Below are 12869 nucleotides of genomic sequence, written 5' to 3' on the forward strand. Positions count from 1 at the left end.
ATACTATCTAAAATTTCTTTTTTTTTAACATTTAATAATATTTATTTTTTAGAAAAGTTAACATGGTTACATGATTCATGCTCTCACTTTCCCCTTCAACCCCTGACCGCCCCCCACCCATAGCCGATGCTCATTTCCACTGGTCTTAACACCTGCCATTGATCAAGACCTATCTCCAAATTGTTGATAGTTGCATTGGTGTGGTAGCTTCGAGTCTACATCCCCAATCATGTCCACCTCAAACCATGTGTTCAAGCAGTTGCCCTTCCTCTGTGCTTCCACTCCTGCAGTCCTTCCTCTGAATGTGGGTAACTTTCTTTACCATAACCCTCAGAATTGTCCTGGGTCATTGCATTGCTGCTAGTACAGAAGTCCATTACATTCTATTTTACCACAGTGTATTGGTCTCTATGTACAATGTTCTTCTGGCTCTGCTCCTTTTGCTCTGCATCAATTCCTGGAGGTTGTTCCAGTTCACATGGAATTCCTCCAGTTTATTACTCCTTTGAGCACAATAGTATTGCATCACCAGCTAAAATTTCTAACCTGCTCTGTTTTCAAAAGACAGGTTCTTCTTGCCTGGTAAACACCAGGCCTATTTAACCTACACTATCTAAAATTGATTCACTAACTACCTATCTTCCTAAATAATCAACAGCCACCATGCATGTACTCTTTCAATCAGTTTCTATCAACCAACTGTCACTAGCCAACTGCCAGTAGTCCCTTTCCTCAGAGACAGACAGATCTCCTGTTCTCTCAAGATCCACAGGCAAAAGCCCTTAACTGCCAGTTTTCCTTCCTTATCTCTCCTCTGATCTCCCTGGTAACAGAATCTTTAGCTCTGGCTCACTGACACCTATCAGTTCTGTCCTACCTAGAAATCCTGTTCTCTTGCCTCTTAAGGAGACAGAGGGAGAGATTAAGAAAATCCCTTTAACATATTCCTCCTGAGATCTTTTGGGAGACTAGTCTCCCCAGTGGATTTTTCAAACATAACTATCTTACACTTTATATTCCTAGTCAAAGTTGCCTGTACTATTCTTTCTAATAGAAAACTATACTAATATGAGAAACAGGGAGAAATAAATTAAGAGAGAAAGAAAGCAAAACAAATCTTGCAACATACAAGTTTCAAATTACAAACAATTACATATAATTACAGTTACAAAATTATAAATAATTACAGTTACAAATAACACAATCCTTACTATACTCTATAGAAATAAGAACCTAAAGATATTAATCCAAATTCAACTTACAATTATTATGTACAAAAAATATATAAGAACATTATATAAATAAAATTAAAATACAAGAATACAAATAAAATAACCCCTCTGATGCAAGGGTTGACCAACACTTATAATACTTTGTAAACACAGTCACAGCTATGGGGAAGAGAATTTATGACCAAACAAGAGACTGAAAATATTACAAGATATGAAATAAATAATTTTGATTATATTAAATTAAAAAAGTCTTGTATAAACCAAACCATTGTAACCAAGATCAGAAGGGAAACAACAAACTAGCAAGTCATTTTTATAGCAAATTTCTCTTATGAAAGTCCAATTTCTCAAATACATAGAGAACTAAGCCAAATTTATAATAACATAATTCATTTCCCAATTGACAAATGGTCAAAGGATTTGAACAAGCAGTTTTCAGATGAAGAAATCAAAACTCCCAAGATGTATATGAAAAGATGTTCTAAATTACTCTCGATTAAATAAATATAAATTAAAACAATTCTGAAGCACCATCTCATACTTAACAGATTAGTGACTATGACAGTACAGGAAAGTGATAGATTTTGGAGGGGATGTGGCAAAATTGGGACACTATTGCATTGTTGGTTGAAATGTAAACTGATCCAACCACTCTAGAGGGCAATTTGGAACTATGCCCCCAAAAGTATAAAACTATGCATATCCTTTGATCCTGTAATCCCAATTTTAGGTCTTTATCCAAAAGAGAGTTAAAAAAAGGGGGGGGGGAATACCTACTTGTAAAAATTTAATTATACCAACTCTTTTTGTGGTGACAATGAATTAGAAATGAAGGAAATGTCTATCAATTGAGGAATGGTTGAACAAATTGTTGTAGATGTTGCTGATAGAATACTATTGTGCAAGAAATGATAAGCAGGATGATTTTCAAAAAAAGCTGGGAAGACCTACATGAACTGATGCAGAGTGAAATAAGCAAAACCAGGAGTACATTGTACATAATAACAGCAGTATTATATGATGATCAACTGTAAAAAAAAGCATTAAAGGGATCTAGAACATTTTTGAAGGCCTAATGACAAAGAATGCTATGCACTTCCAGAGGAAGAACTCTCAGATTTGGAATGCAGATGAAATAATACTTTTTCACATAACTATGTTTTTTGTGTTTCTATTTTGGGGTTTTGGCATTATATGAGTATACTTTTTCAACAATGATCAATAAGGAAGTATGTTTTCTTTGATAATACACATGTAATGCAGATGGGATTGCTTATCATATTTGAATTAGAGGGGAGGAAAGAGAGGGTGAAAGACAATTTGGATCTTATAATGTTAGAAAACTTATGCTAAAAATTCTTATTACCTATAATTGGGAAAATAAACATCTTAAAACAAACAATAAACCAGTTTTACACAAGATAAAATTAATGCTGCTAGTGTTTAAGGAATTTGGCCAGAGAAAAATACAAGTAGGTGTCTGAAGCAAGATTTGAACCCAAATTTGATCCCAATTTGAGCACTTTTTTTAGCATACTGTACATACTCATTCACAATGAATCTTTTCTTTGTAAATTACAAATTCTTATATAAATGTGGACTAGGAAAGACTACTTGGAAAACCAAATTAGTAATAAATTGGTTGGTAAAGAATCTAGGGGATATCTTCATGACTAGTGTACAATGCACTTCTGCTATAGAAGTTTGAGGTATCTTTATCCACTACATCAATGATGGGCAAACTTTTTAAAGAGGGGGCCAAAGGAAAGGAAATGCTCATCTGTCAGTCTGTTTCTAAGGCAACTCTTTCAAAGTTTCATTGTACTGTATCCTACTCATTGTATTTGTCAGATTAGGAATAATGTTGGGCAGCCAGATAGAACATTTCAGGGGGCCACATCTGGCCCGCAGGATGTAGTTTGCCCATCACTGCACTACATAGGTATACTTGTCAAACTTATTGAATGCTCATTTTAACTAATGAAAGACTCCTTCCCTGGATACTTTCAAATAAATACTTAACTTTTGACTTTAACTTTTTTATATTCCATGTACATTGTAGTTCTAATTATGACATTTAATTGAGGATGTTATAGCTCTTTCATCTCTCTCTCTCTCTTTCTCTCTCTCTCTCATTGTAGTTCTAATTATGACATTTAATTGAGGATGTTATAGCTCTTTCATCTCTCTCTCTCTCTCTCTCTCTCTCTCTCTCTCTCTCTCTCTCTCTCTCTCTCTCTCTCTCTCTCTCTCTCTCCCATATCTGACAAAATCTATGATCATACACTGTAGGGGATTCCTATTGAGGAAACTTTCCACCATAGGAAATAATTTACTTTTCTACAACTCAGAATCTTAGGCAATTGAAGATTAAATTATTTGCCATGGGTTATTGTATCCAGGATATTTCATAAGTAGAATTTAAATCAGATGTGTTCTGACCCTAATGTTAGCTCATAATCTACTCTGCCACACTTCTATCTTTCATAGCTTGTTTTATTCAACTTTAAGTTTTTCTTGAGAGCGTTTAACAACCTACTCACATCTAGATTCATAAGGTGGCTTACTTATGGAGTCGACTGATGCCATCTTTTTTTTTTTTATCAATTTCTTTAGCTTTAATTTCAGAAGGTGTTAAGCAAAATTCCTCCAAGTTTTGGAGATGATCCATTTATAAATTGTATTGCTTCATGCACTATATTTTATACTTCTTCTTTGATGCCTCTAATAGTATGGTGCTTAACACAGCGAGACATATAGTAGGCATTTGATTAATTCTTAATGGCTGAATGATTACCTTTGTATTTTATAGTATGGCACGAGATAGGGAAATCCCAGTGTGGAAATTCACTTCACCGATCCATTTCAGCAGTCCCACCTGAAACTTATGACCTAAGATAAACATAGCTAATATATGTCAGAGACAGAACTTAAACCACAGCCTTGAAGTCAGGAAAGTCTTAATTTAAGTTCTCTCTCTGACATATATTAACCATGTCTATTAGATCATATGTTTCAGATGAACTGCTGCTCTGCATTAAGGGGGGAATTTCCCTACACAGATGAATCATAGGTCTAGATCTCCCTGCATAAATAAAGGAAGAACATTCTTCTAAGCAATATTTATATTTCCACATGATCAATTCAACATTGATTCATTGAGGCCTGAAAGAGGTATTGTCAATACATTATTACCTAAAGCTAGAATATTTACAACTATCAACTAGTGACCATTAGGGTTAATAATGTTGCTAAATTATAATGAGTTTCTAGTAGATAATTCCATGCACAAGTAGACAACTATTAATTCACTGCTTACAGCTTATTACTCTAATACACATAAATTGCTTGGAGTAATAAATGACAAGATTTGGGAAGGGTATCATTAAATATTGTGTGTTGCAATGAAAGTTGAAGAATGCTTTTTATTAATAGAATATCTAAAGATGAATATGCATAAATGATCTTAATTACTGTCACTAAATGACATAATAGCAATTAGTGTAGAAAGTATACAAATCTAATTGATTTAAGACTTTTGAAACCTTTTTATATGTATCTGATATATTGTTCTTTATTTTTCTACTACTAATACATCAGGGTTTATTACCAAGATTTACACTGGCAGCTGAGCTGTTAAATATATAATAAACTTTTCTGAAAGGATCAAGAAACACCCAGAAGAAGCAAAATAATCTCAATAAAGAAAGATAACCTCTCCAAGAATACAAACTTCCCTATAAATCATTCATATTTGCTAATCTGTAATTTCAAAGAGCTATAAGATGACAGACTGATAGAGACCTTAAGAGATGATTTATTCCAAATTAATTCATGGATCTGATTTTTATTAGAAAGTTTGGTTTTTGGAATGGAAATGATGAAAACCTTTAAGGGGATGAGAATTAACTATTCTCTCCTAAAATTTGTGAAAAAAAATATCACAAGCCTTACATAGTCTGACATGAACTTCAAATTAAAAGTGGGAAATTACAGAGGGAGTTGGCATGGCAAATTCTCAAGAATTATATTTTACAGGGACACAATTCTAATGAAGAAGAAAAGAGAAAATGATTTAAAAGGAATGGTACAGGGAACCATAGAAAACTCATGGGTAAAATAAAATTTTAAAAGGATAAAAATATAAAATGAAAGTAAGATGCAGTAATAAAAATTGACTATAAAATATCGAGGTCAAGAATAGTGTCAGGAATCAGGAGTGCTAATGTTAAGAATAAAATGAGGCTTGTGAGAAAAACTAAGGATAACAAAGAGTTATTTAAAAATTTTATACTGAAAAACAGATCTGTCAAAAAAGAAATCAAACTACTTTTTAATGTTGATGAAAGAGCATTAATGGATAGTGGAGAAAAACTTGTTACTTATTATTTTGTTTCTCCTTTCTCTGCCAAAAGAGAACCATCTTTGAAATGGAAGGCATAGAATAAAGATAACAGGTAAATAAGGAGACAAGAAAGAATACCTAGAAACCCATGATGAGCTCAGCAGGCTGAGATGAATTATATTATAGGGTAGAACAGGTAGAAAATATGTTGTAATACAACTCTCTGTGATCTTTGAAAGCTTGTAGAGAATGGAAGAAGCAGTGTGATGCAATAAAAAACTTCTTAGGTTTGTAGTCTGGAGACTTACAGGACCTTGGTTTCAATTTAGGCTCTGCCACTTACTAACTATATTGCATTATGCAATTCACTTAACCTTGGTTTCCTCATTTGTAAAATAAAAATCATGAATAAGAGAACTTTTAATGTCCATTCCAGCGCTACATTAATAGTAAGGAGTCTTAGAATTAAATCAGAGCATACATTGCCATATTTCTCTAAAGTCTTCGAATTTTATGTGAGTAAACTTGACTTTTTTCTTAGCAAAATCCTAGAATATAATATTAAAAAGGTAATTATTCAAAATCAGAAAAAGGAAGTTTTGATCATCAAAAGTAAATATGGCTTCACCAAGAACAGATAATGCCAGATTAATTTCATTTCCTTTTTCAATGGTTTCATTAGAGGGGTAGTTCCTGGGACTTTCTGAGATATAATTTTTAGCAAATAATTGGTAAAGTTGTTTTTTTTTTCTGGAAAAGACAGACATCAATGCATACTCAGTGGTTTAGTCACCTGGATTTAGAACTGGTTGAATGGTTGAAACCAAAGGAACAGTCATTAAAGTTCATATGCCAAATAAGAAAAAAAAAATAGTCCTAGTTCAATGACCCATGAATTTGCACTTGAAACTACACTGCTTAATATTTTCATCAGCTACTAAAATAAGGCATCATTACTGAATTTTTAGATGAGACAAAGGTAGGGGCACAAATAATAGACTGAATACATAGTAATGAACCAAAGATCTTAATAGACTAGAATATTGGAATGAAATAAGTTTTAATAAAGATAAATGAAAAATCTTATATTTGGTTTCTAAACATAAAATTTTGGATTTAAAGATTTGACTCCCTTTTTACCTCCTGAACAATATGTGGGGATTTTTTTTAGACTAAAAGTTCAATATAAACTGTAACAATAGAATCAGACTAATTCTGCATTGGAATACTTAAAGAGAAGCAAAATGCCTTTGACTAAGAAGGTGACTTCTTGTTTAGATACAAAGTGAACTATGGGGTTTTTGGATTTCCTTTCCATTTTGAGATTCTGTTTTTCTATTTTGCTCAAGATTACCTAGCTAGTTAGGGAACTAGAATTAGAACAGATAACCAATTCAGTAATTCATTGGCTTTTTGTCTAACTCTTCATCTGAAGAGTGCTAGGACATTTTTTAGCATTTAAAACCTTATAGATGAACTAAAATGATCCCTCTTATCTTCTAGCTTAACTTTTATTTAAGAGATGATACCTATTTCTTTAAGTCCAAGACAAAAATGAACTCTCTCCAGAAGTGAAGAGTGCTATATATTTCAAGCTTTGTTAATAAGGATCAAATATTTATTGATTAAACTGATAACAAACCAAATTAAAATGGATGCAACAGAGACACAAACCTCATTTCTGCATTGCTTTCTCCAAGTTCAAGCAAGAATCAAAATTGCTATCACATCACAAAAGGAAATTGTGGTACACTTGAAATCATTATGTTTTAATTTTATTGTGGGAGAAAAATGATTATGAAAAATACTATAAAACTTTAACTAGGAAAATATTTATTTTTCTTTTTTCTCTCTCTAGCATGTAACAGAAATCATTTCAATTGTGAATTAATTTAATTTTTTAAATCCAGAGTTTATTCATGTTTATTTTTCCTCAGTGGCATGCATAAAACAAAACAAAAAATTAGTTTAGGAAAGTTATTCTGGAAGAAGATACTGTAAAGGGAGTAAAACATAGCACCAATGGATCAAGGTAACCTTCAGTTTCAAGCAATCCTTCAAGAGGGCTGGTCCTTAGCATAGAAACTTACTTCATTTGACTGAGGAATGTGGAAAAAAGACCTGTTCAAAATATCCATTTGCTCTAGTTTTCTATGTTGTAAAAAAAAATGTGCTATTTTAGATATGAAACTAGAAAGTACTTTTGGAAGTTCATCCCTTTAGGCTAAATCAAATGGAAAAAAAAAACATACATTTGCCTTGCAAATCTTAAAGAACTGTAAAAATGTTATTCTCTTCCTTGTCCTCCTCTTCTTCCTTGTCTTGTCCAAGGTTACAAAGGTAGTAAGTTATAAAAGCGGTATTCAAACCCACATCTTATGTCTTGAAATTTGCTATATGTTCTGCAAAACATTGTGTCACCTTCTGGACATTATATTTCTATGACATTATATATGACAATATAGACATTATATTTCTAATGGAATAAAGTACCTGTTAAAAGGAAATTTCACTTGTGAACAGGTACCTATAAATGAAATATCTATTAATAGTTTACTATATTATAAAGCTTTAGCTATTAATCACCCTGAAAAAATAGGAAATAGGACATAGTCATTCTGAAGTAAGGGAGAACATGAGGACATCTCTAAGGAATAGAAAATCTCATCTGTGGCCCTGAGAGTCTACAAGGTAGCAAGAAATGATTTAGGGAGGTAGTAAGGCACTAGAATATTAAAGAAAGATATAAGGATAAAAGCTGAAAGAGATAATAAAATATTATACCCTTTTCAAAATTTTGCTTAGGGTTCTCATCCAAGTCACATCACTGCTCAGGTGGTCAATTCATAGACATTGCAGTGACTCCTGCTTTCTACAACTGCACAAGAGATATAAGCTTCTTGTGGAAAATATAATCCCTCTTAGCAGGTCTCAACAACCATTTAAACAAAGTGTCTGAAATACTTGGAAATGAAATAAGATCTCTTCTCATCTGAGTCCTGATCTGTGGTTTCCCTAGTTTTGTAAGATACTCCTTTTGATCATATTAAATCAAGAATATCTAAAAGAGCAATTCGAGTTAAAGTACATTAAAGTAGGCAGATATTAATTATTTACCAATTTCATGCAGATGAATATAGGTCTTCTGAATAATTAAGGACAAACTTCAGGGAATACAATTCACTTCAGCACTAAGAATAGTTGTGCAGCTCATATAATAGCTTTATAAACAATTCACTAATTGCCTTTGCTGATATAACAGTTATGTACAGTTAGTGTACCAGAACTTCCTAGAAAGATCAGGCTCTTAAAGTTCTGTGTTGTTAAATAGTATAACAATGTCAAGATATTTGGAGACTTTTCTGAATGTTCAGAACTAAAAATATATGAAAGTTTAATAAAAAAAAAATGAAAAGTTTGAGATGCATAATTTTTTAAAAGGAATTATACACAATGGGAAATGAAACATATTTTTGAAATAACTAGAATGCTTTTCTTTGGAAGGTATGAAATATAAATTGAATATTTTTTTCTCCCTCAGTACACAAACCTTTTGGCTTAACAGTTTTGTCAAAGTTAGATTTAATGCTGCATAGTCCAGATAGAATGTTTCCCAAGTAACCCAAGTTTTTTTGTTGTTGCTGTTACAGATTTGGTACTGTATTTCCAAGTATAACATTGTGATTGGAAAATCTTTGGCTCTTGGGGGAAATGAAAGCTTGGTTGACAAATTACCAAGGCAGAGCAGAGTCTTGTGTGTGGTTTACATATTCCATCTGAGCAAGTCTCTTGTCCCACACTTGTGTGAGAAACAAATCCTCCATGTGTGAATAGGGTTTAGGCCTCCACCCCAAAGGTGCCTCTTTTCCTTTCAATGTGAAATGAAAGAGAAAAACTAGAGTCATACTATGTTCACTGTAATATAATGCCATTCATTATATATAGTTGATTGGAAATTAATGATAACTTTTACATTTTGTTTCTTTTAACTTTTTTTCTTCATTAACAAAAATATTGTTTTTCTCTGTCCTCTTCCCACCTTTGAAAAGGAAAGAAAGTCAAAACTCCTTTAAACAAATATACATAGTTTAGCAAAACAAAGTCATCCTTTGGGTAGGATTTGAACTCAAATTTACCTCTATGTAGCAAATTCACAAATTTAATCAAATATGTCACAATTCCTATTGTGTAAGGTAAGGGATAAAAATAGAAAGGGAAAAATAGTGGCAATAAAAATATAATAGTAGAAAAAAAAGATGGGAAAAATTGTGGAAAAAAGAAAAGGAAAATAAAGGAAGCTGTGTCCTAAATATGATAGTGTCACCACCAACTTCCTTAAGTGCCATTGAGCACCCATGGTCTGTACATAGAATCATGGGATTTTACAGGCAAAACAATCCTTACAAAATATTTCTTCTAACACATTTATATTATAGGGGAGAAAGCTGAGGGACATGAAAGACTGAGTAATGTGTCCAACATGACATCACCTCAGGATGTTAGAATTCTCTCCCTCTTCAAATAATCATGTTTATATTTTTATATGTAGGTTTGCATGTATACATGTATATATTTGTAAACAACTCGAAGGAGAATGTAAGTTTTGGTCAAGTTGGGGATTGGATTTTTTATAATTATTTTTCTTTGTATGCTTAGAGCTGAGCAAAGTGTCTTGTACACTTTGGGGTCTGGATTTGTAATTTTATTGGTATAGAGAATTACAGGTGTAGAAACTCCTTTCACTAAATCCAATCAATTATTGGTCTGTTAGGTAACCTCTTAGCACAGTGATGGGCAAACTTTTTAAAGAGGGGGCCAAAGGAGAGGAAATGCTCATCTGTCAGTCTGTTTCTAAGGCAACTCTTTCGAAGTTTCATTGTATTGTATCCTACTCATTGTATTTGTCAGATTAGGAATAATGTTGCGTGGCTGGACAGAACATTTCAGGGGGCCACATCTGGCCCGCAGACTGTAGTTTGCCCATCACTGTCTTAGAGCATTTCCTGGGACATTGTGAGGTTAAGACACTTAACAATGGTCATACAGCTGATATGCATCAAAGTGAGCCTTGAACAGATGTCCCTTTTTGTTGGCCAACTTCTATTTCATTCCCTAAGCAATTGTAATTGTAGGTGTTTAAATGCTTATTGTATTGATGAGGATTGGATTAATTAGCAGCAGAACTAGTACTAGAACATGTTTCCTGAAAGTTAGTCCTCTCCATGTTATAGAACACTTTATTTTTTATTTTTTTTTTTTGCTAAAAATGTCTGTCTAAAACTGTCTAAAAATGGCATTTTATTCTTTCTTTTGGACAATTGAGAAACACATAGAAAAGTTATTCCAGTTTCAGAAATTACTGAGCCTATTTTAATTGTGGAGTTGTTCCAAGTTGCTGTGGTTGTCACTTCACCTTTGGTACTCAAACTTTGCAGAAACTTTGCAGTCTTTGTATTGGATAGACACATAGTCCCTTCGAAAAGAACTTTTGTTTGTTTCTAAGCAACTTGACCTTACACTCTGTTGCATTCACACAGAATTTGACCAACTTGTTGATGTTTAATGGGGTCTGAATTGTAGGTTTCTGCAATGAAGAATACTTCTATCATCTCCTATTGATTTTATCCTAATTCATTTAGTTGAAAATGCTACTGCTTTCTCCTTTGTTTGAAACCACATCAGATTAATTTCTCAGCTAAAAGCATGGTAATTTATGTGAACTATCTCATTTGATTTTCAAGATAGTCAGGGTTAATCAATACAATAATCACACCCTACTCTCAATCCTGTTGTTGGAAGTGAAAGAAGAGCCTATTTTTTGTCTTCATTCATCAATGTCATCATTTTTTACCTTTTCTTTGCATTTTTTATGCAACAGTTTTATAATTTGTGTTGAATTGAATCGAGGATAAAGTAATCCAAATACTAAAATCTTGCATCCAAGTTATTAAAGCTATACTTTTCCCCAAGAGAAGTAGAATATATGTATAAATGTTAAAATATCCCTTTCTTTTGAGAATCCATATGTCCATTTGGTACTGAGTGATATAAACCTGATGCCTATTTTTTTCTGTCACATTATTTTCCTCTCTTTCTTTCATTTTTTCTATTTGTCTGATACATAATAATTTCATAATGAATACATAAAATATTTATTTCACATATATTTCAGATATGCTTTAACTCAGAAAATGGAAATTTTTTTCTTTTTTGGATGAAGATGTCAGTCATTCATTTATTCATTTAGCCATCAATTTAATAAACTTAATTTATGTGACTATGTTCTCAGTATTTCACATCACCATATATCACAATACTCTACCTAATAGCCAAAGTGGTCTCAGTTCTCAATGCACATTGCTCCATATTATACTTCTGTTTTAATAATTATATATATTGTTTTTGTTGTTATGATTACTCCACTCTGTATCATTTTATGAGTTCTCTTGCAATTCTCTGAATTTTTCATATTGATATTTTCATATGGCACAAAAATATTTCATTATATTCATGTATTACAATTTGTTTAGGCCAATGATGGGCAAATTTCTAGAGATGGAGTGCCACCTCCAGGGCAAGTGCCATGCCCATGCTCCCCCCACCACATTCTCTGCCTCTCCCCCACTAAGTTCCAGGCTTACACTGCTTTCTCCCCTCCCCCCTTACTCCATCCAGGGGAGGGAGGAAGCACTCCCACTGGACTGCTGAGCAGTGGGGTGGATGATGTAGTCAGACTTGGGGAGGGGGAGAGGCAAGGGGCACAAACACTCTACACAGCATGTTCCCCTCTAGTTATGTGAGGTGTGATTCCCCTCAAACCTAGCTCCTCTCCAAAGTGAAAATAGAGAGGACCTTGAAAATTTCAAAATACATCCTCTTTAGCCAGTATTTGGGGAACCAGAAGTCACTTCAAATGTAATGCTTTAGTGAGAATAAAAGAGAGAAAGAAAAAGCCAGAAAAAAAGGAAGAAAGTTAAAGCCCCAGTTTACAGGAAAGCCCCTTATTTATAAGAAAATATAACCCTCAGGTTAAATGACATCATCCTGACATTTTCAGCCCATCCTTCCTGGAGCTTTCCTGAAGCAGGTATCCTCCAAATTAACCTTTTTTAGCAAATGGTCAAGGGTTGAAGTCAGGTTTTAATCTGGATGCAGGGTGGATTGGGAGATCACTACCTCTGACCAGCTGCTATTGTGTTTTCCAGAGCTTCTAGCCCATCAGTTCTCCCTCAGGCAGGCACCCCTTTGAATGCAAAATAAATAGGCTGGGTTAGTTAGAGGTGAGGAGATTA

This window comes from Gracilinanus agilis, chromosome 2 (assembly GCF_016433145.1).
Source record: "Gracilinanus agilis isolate LMUSP501 chromosome 2, AgileGrace, whole genome shotgun sequence".
In the NCBI taxonomy this organism is placed as follows: Eukaryota; Metazoa; Chordata; class Mammalia; order Didelphimorphia; family Didelphidae; genus Gracilinanus; species Gracilinanus agilis.